The sequence below is a fragment of the Corylus avellana genome, unplaced genomic scaffold (assembly GCF_965113065.1).
Source record: "Corylus avellana unplaced genomic scaffold, dhCorAvel1.hap1.2 HAP1_SCAFFOLD_112, whole genome shotgun sequence".
NCBI lineage: Eukaryota > Viridiplantae > Streptophyta > Magnoliopsida > Fagales > Betulaceae > Corylus > Corylus avellana.
In genome coordinates this window covers 31340-39166 of record NW_028290523.1, presented here as the reverse complement: position 1 = coordinate 39166, position 7827 = coordinate 31340, and the positions used below count along the sequence as shown (strand labels likewise).

Genomic DNA, 7827 nt, shown 5'->3' with positions numbered 1-7827 from the left:
CTATTTTTTTCTTTTTTAATTTATTAATTTAATGGGGTGGGGAATAAAGACTGATGTAAGGAAGGATTGGGGTTGTTATTATTTTTGATAAATCATAATCGAAAGAAAAGAACTAGGAGATCCCCATATCTATCATATAGACTAAACAAATGTTTCTGAAAGTAATTATTGAAATAAAATAAAGTTTTTCAATGAAATAGAACGATAACAAGACATACATATAAGCATTTCCTCATTTTCTGCGTAGTTTATTTGACCTGAAAAATTCAATAATCTTTCTGCAATTTTTACCTAAGGTAATGTAATAAGGTAAAGTGAATAAGATAATAGATTTTGTCTCAATTGTTACATAGATTTACAATTATTCATTAGAATTAGAGAAACCACAAAATACTTAAAAACGAGGTTCAAAGAAAATACATATGTTACGTATGTAACTTGATTGTTTTTTAATGATACTCGGACAGACGCAGACATTGAAATTGGTATTTTTCGTTGACGATTAACTCCTATCTACTCCGTCAATTCTATGAAGATGATGAATCATAAATCAAAAAAGAATCCTATATTATATGTAGTTTAGGGAGTGCTAGACTATTTTGTATAAATGCAAGTTAAAACAAGTCCAGATTAAGTCATTGCTCCTATTTTTTTTTTTACTTTAAACCAGTTAATCCTATTGATTATTGATTATTGATTGAAGTTAATTAGTACCCCAATATCAAACGAACACCCGCGTTTATAATTTATAAATCCACAGAAAATTAATAATCAGACTGCACCACCATTTAAAGTTAAAGTATAGGGAAAAAAGAAAGAGAGGCTTTCGCATTTATATTTAGAATGCATCATTGAAAATTCCAATGGATATAAGAAGTAAGGCTTTTTTTTTTATTTTTATGAGTAACTAATTTAAATATGAAAGGTATGGACATAGAATGAAAAGCCCGTCCCCGGATCTTTTTTTTATATTATAATAAAAACTCTTTTCTTTTGATCTATGTTCCCATCTTACTTGGATACAAATAGATTCAATTACATCTGTGTGTTATTTGGTGTTATTTGAACACGATTAAATTTGCGAAAAAGATATAATTCAGATAAGAATTAATCATTATAAGAAAAAAGAATCATATTCTATCCAATATTATTATACTCTTAATAAAAAAAAAAAAAGACAATCTTTTATTCTGATATAAAATCGGTATTATGATACGACATATATAATCTGATATGATATATATAATAAGTATGCTCTGGGACGGAAGGATTCGAACCTCCGAATACCGGGACCAAAACCCGTTGCCTTACCACTTGGCCACGCCCCATTTTATATTTCTATTCGACATTAATAAACACTAATATTCTTATTAGTTGTTCGTCAATTATAGTCTAAATATCTATAGAATAGATTGTTACTAGGATTTTGATACATTTAGATATAGAATTAAACGAAATTTATTGATCATTACATATAATTCAATTAAGATATTGTATGAAAGTATGATTTCTTCTATTCTCTTTTAATTTGAGAATTGAAGTATTTTTGGTTGAGTTAGTTCAAATCAAAGAAAAGTTTTTTGGTCTACCTTATTTTTATTTTTTAATTTTTACTCATTTTTTTTATATAACTTAAACTTAAAAAAAAAAAATAACATTATATTATTAAATTATTAATTTTATATTATTAATAACAATAACTCATATTAATAACTCAATCAAAATAAATACAATTATCTTCAAGAACAAAACAAAAAAACAAAACGTTTGTTATGCTTAATATCTTTAGTTTGATCTGTATCTGGTTTAATTCTACTCTTTCTTCAAATAGTTTTTTCTTCGCCAAATTGCCCGAAGCCTACGCTTTTTTGAATCCAATCGTAGATTTTATGCCAGTAATACCTGTGCTATTTTTTTCTCTTAGCTTTTGTTTGGCAAGCTGCTGTAAGTTTTCGATGAGATTTTGAATACTGTCCTAGAAAAATTCATGATTTATTATAAAAAAAAGATTCTAACAATTGATAAGATCGGATAAGTCTTATAGTATAAAGCTTCAATTCAAATATTGAAATTCTTGTATCGCCACGATAAGTCTGGAGATCACCCCATTTACTAATTCGGACCCTTTTTTTACATTGAAAGAACCTATTAGAGTCCCCCACAATTAGATATTGTGGGTATGCAAAAAATTTTGTTAATGAAAGACTTGACTCATATTACATTACAAATGAATTTATGAAAATTCCTTTCTATTTCTTCTATTTCTAGCTTTATAAAAACCATTTTTGGTGTCAAAATGCGGTATATGTGGTATAAAAATGGAGAATCTATTCTCTTTTTTTCCAAAAAAATGATCTTGGAGATTGTGTAATGCTTACTCTCAAACTATTTGTTTACACAGTAGTGATATTCTTTGTTTCTCTCTTTATCTTCGGATTCCTATCTAATGATCCAGGACGTAATCCTGGACGTGAAGAATAAAAAATAAAGTTTTTGTTTTCCTTGCTCGATTTTTAAATGTTCTTAGGATTTTATTTATTCCACATCTTTAACTATTAAATAAAAAAATAAAAAAAAAAAAAGACTCGTCGAAATTGAAAGATAAATAAAAAATACCACGTCATTGACAAAAGCGGAAAGAGAGGGATTCGAACCCTCGGTACGAAAAACCCGTACAACGGATTAGCAATCCGACGCTTTAGTCCACTCAGCCATCTCCCCCAATCGAAAAAGGATAATTACTATGTTACATTACACAAAAAGTAAGGTTTGAAAAAAGAGTCTTTCTTTCTTTTATACCATACCTCTTATTTTTATTTTTTATATTCTTTTTATTATATATAATTATATAGTATCTAGACATATAAAATATAAAAAATATTAAAAAATATAGAAACTAAAAGTAATTCCATTGAGATAAAGTAAGGGCTCGAAAGAGATATCTCCAATCCACTATTCCAATGAATATAAATTATAATTCTATAATTATATATATATATATTATAAGTAATAATAGTAATAATATATATTATAAGTAATAAATTATATATTACTACTATATAATTTAATATATAATAAAAGTACCTCTTTGATTTCGTCTCCAAGAGCTTTTTTTAATTCCACAGCCCGGCCTGGTCAGTACCTCGCTGGGCCTTTTTTGTTCCAATGAATCATAGAAAAAATGATTTATTTGATTTGAAAAAAGGATACTTGTTATTGAAACAACAACAATCATAATAAAGACTATTTCGATTCCTATGATACAGAATAGAATCAAAGTGCCATTTCTTAATTATTTGATCTTTCTTTTTTTTATTCCATTTACTTTACTGGAATAAAAAAAGAAAGAATGGAACCATATATTCTTGCAGAATTTTATGTTTTGGCGTACATTATCGAACCGTATCCGTCAATGTCAAAGCACCCCCATCAAAAAAGGTGTTATTTAGTTATTTAAATGACTCCTCTTTCCCTAATTTAATCGGGCTCCTTGAACAAAGCACGTCAACGCTCTAATTTTCATGATTCTTTTCTGATCCTATCTTCTTAATTATTATGGCTAATTTTTTTGTTCGACAAAGGATACATTTATATACAATAATCACATTGTAGCGGGTATAGTTTAGTGGTAAAAGTGTGATTCGTTCTATTAATCCCGTAATAGTTAAGGGGTCCCTTCGGAATGTTTGATTACTATTCCGATCAAAAACTTTATTTCTTAAAAGGATTTAATCCTTTACCTATCAATGAAAGATTCGAGGAAGAATGGACATTCTCGTGATTTATATCCAAAAGATTCAATTAGAAATTAAAAAAAAAATTGGATTATGAAATTACGAAACATAATTTGTTTTTAAATTGGATCAATACTTCCAATTGAATGAGTATGAGTAAAGTATCCATGGATAAAGAGAGAAGGGAGTATTTCTAATCGTAACTAAATCTTCAATTTTATGATTTGTATGTATAAGAGAGATTGAAGCAAAATAGCTATTAAACAATGACTTTGGTTTACTAGAGACATCGACATATTGTTTTAGCTCGGTGGAAACAAAATCCTTTTCCTAAGGATTCTTTCAAATAGAAATAGAGAACGAAGTAACTAGAAAGATTGTTAGAATCCCCCTCTTCTATAGGGATCATCTAGAAAGCGGGTTGTTTTGAATGCATTCAAACGGAAAAGCTGACATAGATGTTATGGGCCGAAATTCTTTTTTCATTTTTTTTTTATTTCGTTTACATCTGACATCTGTGGAATTTATCCATCTTCCATAAAGGAGCCGAATGAAACCAAAGTTTCACGTTCGGTTTTGAATTAGAGACGTTAAAAATGATGAATCAACGTCGACTATAACCCCTAGCCTTCCAAGCTAACGATGCGGGTTCGATTCCCGCTACCCGCTTATATCTCTATATTTATTATTCTAGATTTAATATATATATATTATAGATATTATATCTAGAATAATTTATTCATTTATATTTATTATATATTAAAATTAACATTAATTATATTAATATATTAAATAATATAAAAATAATATAATTAATCAGATTAATGTAATTAATCTAATTTAATGTAATTAATATACCGAATCGTTGAATTGAATGTGCAATTTTTGGAATTCTCTCACATATTCTTTTTTTCAGAAAAAAAGATGTGACAATTAAACTAAGAAAAAAAAAAAGCGTCCATTGTCTAATGGATAGGACAGAGGTCTTCTAAACCTTTAGTATAGGTTCAAATCCTATTGGACGCAATTTATTTCCATATATTTTGTTATATTTCTTTCTACTAGGTATTTTGAATGATTTGAATAAGAGACGCTTATACTTAACTATATATTATAATATTATAGTTATAACTTCTTTTTATAGTTATAATTTATTTTATCTTAATATGAAATCTATTATATTATAGAATATGAAATATATTAATAATTTCATAATATAAACTATAATAAAAAAGAAAAAATTAGAAAGTTATCTAAAAGAATTTTTTTATACATACTTGTTCCTGAAGTAGAAATTATACTTGTTCCTGAAGTAGAAAGCGTTCCATTTGTTCTTGAATAGCTTCTTTCAAAAGGGCTTCTGCTTCCTCAGTGAATGTCTTGGTGGAAGATATAATTTCTTGGAACTGAGGTTTATTCGTTTTTAAGTAAGTACGTAACTCACCGAGAAATTTCTTTACCTGTCCAATTTCTAATGAATCAAGATAACCATTCGTTCCAGTATAAATAGTCATTATCTGTTCTTCCACCGTGAGAGGATCTGCTTGAGATTGTTTGAGCAACTCGCGTAATCGTTGACCTCTTGCCAATTGATTCTGAGTAGCTTTATCGAGATCAGAAGCGAATTGTGCAAAGGCTTCTAATTCTGCGAATTGCGCCAATTCCAATTTTAATTTGCCGGCTACTTGTTTCATGGCTTTAATTTGAGCTGCGGATCCTACTCTGGAGACGGAAATACCCACGTTAATAGCAGGTCTGATTCCAGCATTGAATAGATCGGCAGATAAGAATATTTGTCCATCTGTAATCGAAATTACATTAGTAGGAATATAAGCCGAAACATCTCCCGATTGGGTCTCAACTATTGGTAAAGCAGTCATACTTCCTTCACCTAAATGAGAACTTGATTTAGCGGCTCTTTCCAAAAGTCGTGAATGCAAATAAAAAACATCCCCTGGATAAGCTTCGCGACCCGGTGGTCTTCGTAATAGAAGAGACATTTGGCGATAAGCCTGTGCTTGTTTGGACGGATCATCATAAATGATTAAAGTGTGTTGTTCACGGTACATAAAATATTCAGCCAGAGCGGCTCCTGTATAAGGAGCGAGGTATTGTAATGTAGCCGGAGAATCCGCCGTTTCAGCTACCACAATCGTGTATTCCATTGCTCCCCTTTCTTGTAAAGTAGTTACTACCTGAGCCACAGAAGATGCTTTTTGACCAATAGCAACATAAACACATATTACATTTTGCCCTTGTTGATTGAGAATCGTATCTGTGGCTACTGCTGTTTTACCGGTCTGTCTGTCTCCAATAATTAATTCTCGCTGACCACGTCCTATAGGGATCATCGAATCAATAGCAATAAGTCCTGTTTGAAGAGGCTCATATACGGAACGTCTAGAAATAATACCAGGAGCGGGAGATTCAATTAACCGAGATTCAGAAGCTGAAATTTCCCCTCGACCGTCAATAGGTTTAGCTAGGGCATTTATAACACGACCTAAATAAGCCTCACTTACTGGTATCTGAGCAATTTTTCCTGTTGCTTTTACAGAACTTCTTTCTTGTATCATCAAACCGTCACCCATTAATACAACACCAACATTGTTTGATTCCAAATTTAGAGCAATACCTATTGTACCCTCTTCAAATTCTACTAATTCACCCGCCATTACTTCATCAAGACCATAAATACGGGCAATGCCGTCGCCTACTTGAAGTACGGTACCGGTATTTACAACCTTTACTTCTCTATTATATTGCTCAATACGTTCACGAATAATATTACTAATTTCATCTGCCCGAATGGTTACCATGAGTATTTCTTAATTTAATATTTAATTATTTTTTTTTCAAAAAAAAATAATGCCTACAGTAGAAGGACTAATCGGTTATTTCTTTCAGCGTCCCAAACATGCCAATATTAGCATTAATGGTACGTAAATGTAACTCGTTGTTCAAAGAACTATTCAAAGTTCCTAGAGCTCCTTGTAAGGCTTGTTGGAAAACCCGTTGTCGGACTTGATTAATCGCTCTTTGTTGTTCAAAATGAATGGTTTCATTTTTGTAAATTTCTAATTGTTCCAAAGTTTTATAAGTTGAATTAATCAAATTCAATTTTTCTCGTTCTATATCAGAGTATCCATTCACTCGAAACTGCTCGGCTTCCATTTCCACTTTCCTTAAACGTGCCCGGGCTTTTTCCAGTTGTTCAACGGCCCCCCCGCGCAGTTCTTCTGAATTTTGAATAGTCTTCAAGATCCTCTGTTTTCGATTATCTAATAAATCATTTAATGAAAGTAGATTATCTTTCCATTTATTTCAAAACTTCCACGATCCCTTCCCGAACCAAACATGAATCTTTCGATTCATTTGGCTCTCGCGCCCAATTACTTCAATTATTTATGAGAAATTCCCATATTTTTTTTTTGAATATAATGAGCCTATCCTCCCTTCTCTATTCATATTCAAAAAAGATCTCAAAACTGATCACTAATCCAAGACCAGAATATTCGGAGGACTCTTCTGACCAAACAAATAATTGTCAGCAACGTTGTTTCTTTTTTTTTTCAAATCCAAAGAATTCTTCTTAATTTATACGTAGGTCGTTGATTCAGCATTGGATAAAAAGGAGGGGTTGAAATACTCATAATTTTTTCCAAATTGCAAAAATAAAAATTAAAGATAAAGGGTTCAAATCATTTTATCGACATGAGTGTTCTATATCGAAAAAACTTTCTAACTATTCATTTTGAAACCATTTTCATATTAACATTAAAATATTAACCTAGTAGTAGAAAGAGTACCTTGCTGAGTGTGGACTTCAAACGGTTTAGTTTTAACCATGTTAATTGTTCCACATTATTATTATTGGTTGATAGAGAATCAAAGTAGATTTACCAATGAATCGCGAAATGCTATGGTTCTGAAATATGATTTATTAATTTATTCAAAAGTAATTCGCGCGATCATGCACCTTTCCAGTTATAACGAAAAAAAAGTGCAGTTGGTTGGATCCAGCCTATTCTTGAAATAAACAACTCGCACACACTCCCTTTCCAAAAAAGATCATACACCGAACACTACACTT

General features: G+C 30.5%; 1 non-coding gene across 1 annotated transcript; it reads right to left on the bottom strand.

Annotated features, from left to right (window-relative positions):
• Positions 1-2633: 2633 nt before the first annotated feature.
• TRNAS-GCU (transfer RNA serine (anticodon GCU)) lies at positions 2634-2721 on the bottom strand. Its single transcript has one exon. It is a non-coding gene; the product is annotated as a tRNA-Ser (tRNA).
• Positions 2722-7827: the final 5106 nt, after the last annotated feature.